We start from the raw sequence: 1836 nt of genomic DNA, 5'->3' as shown, positions 1-1836 counted from the left end.
TTTTTGTTTGGGCAGTTTTAATATCCCGAGCCAGAGGCGGAATCCCGAGGCGCTGACATCAAACAATATGGCCATTGTCACCGCCGCGGCCTCGGGGTGACCGCGGGGGCGCCTCAATGCTCCTTTGTCTGCTGCCCGGCGCGTCTCGACCGCGGCCGCGCGACACGCACACACTCAGACATGACATGACACGGGGAGAGGGGGGCTTTTGGGTGGGAAGATAGATGTAATGAAAGGACTCTAAAGAGGTGCGAGTCGCTCCCAGCCCACACACTATCATTACCATATATATTATATTGGCGCTCAACCCGCAGCGAAATAGAAAAAAAAAAATTAAATACAAGCACATCATGTTGTGTGTACTCGTGCGTGGAACAGACTTGAAATAATTAAGCTTGTTATTGCTGTCGTGAAGGCACACGGGGTGGCTACCGCATCATGAAAATTCAACGCTTCAGCAGAAGAAGCGAAGCAAAGTTGATGCAGGGACGACCTTTGCTGAAGATTGCAGGGGAGTGCGAAATGTTTTCTCACGCGAGCGAGTGAGATGGTCAAATAAATGTTGCACGAAAAAGAGCACCCCCCAAAAAAAAATAAATTGGGATGAACCAGGCGCAGAGAAGATAGCTCAAGAGCAAAATGACTGTGATGATGATGATGATGATGATGATATGCGGGCGCCGTGGTGGGCGGGTGGTTTGCATCTTCCTCTCTTGTTCTCTCATATTTTGAAGCCGGTTTCAAGACCAGGATTACAGTACAGGAGGGCTGAAAAGAGTCCTTGAGTAATTCAGGTTGATTAAAAAAAAAAAAAAGTGCTCCTGTAAGACATTAAACCATTTTTTTAAAGTTAAAAGTCAGACCTTTGGAGGAAAAAACAAAATGGCGGCAGATTGTTGAAGTGAAACAAATGCGGGGTTCTCGCTAATGACGACGACGTTCATTTATCTACGTTTATTTCTGTGCCACTGCGTCAAAATATATCTTGATGTGAAACCGGTCCGTGGCACAAAAAGCCATCATTTAGAAGCCTTTTTTTTTTTTTTTAAATGCAAATATTGCTTCGAATTCTGACTTAACTACTGTGTTAGCATAAGTTACGGATAAACTTGTTACGGCGCCGCCATAGCACGCGAGCTTTGTTGTCAACCAAAGAAGAAGAAGAAGAAGTTGGGCAGTTTGTGAAGTCGTGTTGTGGGTGTGGAATCTCCCCAGACAAGGTAGCACCTTGTCCGCGAGTCCATGCGATCCACCGGCCGACCTCTTTGAAGCCTGTTGATCCACGGGGGTTGGGGGGGGAGACACGCCTTTGAGCCACTGGGCCCGTTAAAAGTGGGCGAACGCATCCAGATGCTTTCATAACGACACCGTTCAAAGCCTCCCTGCGGGGCTTCACTCTTGTTTCCTGACTTCATTTTTAGCATGTTGAGGAAGAAGGAAAAAAAAAGAGAAAAAAAAGCCGAGCGGTGCGGGTTGCCTGGCAACAGGGTCGAGCCTGACACTCGCTTAGCGGGAGCCTGGCAACAAAGACATCAGGTGCCACTTGCCGCCGATCGTCCGTGGATGTTTGCGGCCACCTCCCGGCACAACAGCGGCTAATGGTGCCCCTTTCCCGTGGCTCATTCTGGGGCAGGTGCTAATTTCCGCTTGAGGGATGAGTTGACGTTAGCAAAGCCACACACACACACACGCTCACCTCAACGTATCCTGGCCTGGAGTCGGAAAGCAAAGGAATTCCCAAGCTCTTCCCGTTTCCTCATTCCTTGCGTTCTTGCCCTCTCCTCACTCAGCGCCACATTCCATCTGTCGGCGTTGGCAGAGGCCGCGTGGAAAAAC

Source organism: Hippocampus comes, unplaced genomic scaffold (assembly GCF_001891065.2).
Source record: "Hippocampus comes isolate QL1 unplaced genomic scaffold, H_comes_QL1_v1.1 scaffold30, whole genome shotgun sequence".
NCBI lineage: Eukaryota > Metazoa > Chordata > Actinopteri > Syngnathiformes > Syngnathidae > Hippocampus > Hippocampus comes.
This window is presented reverse-complemented; position numbering follows the sequence as displayed.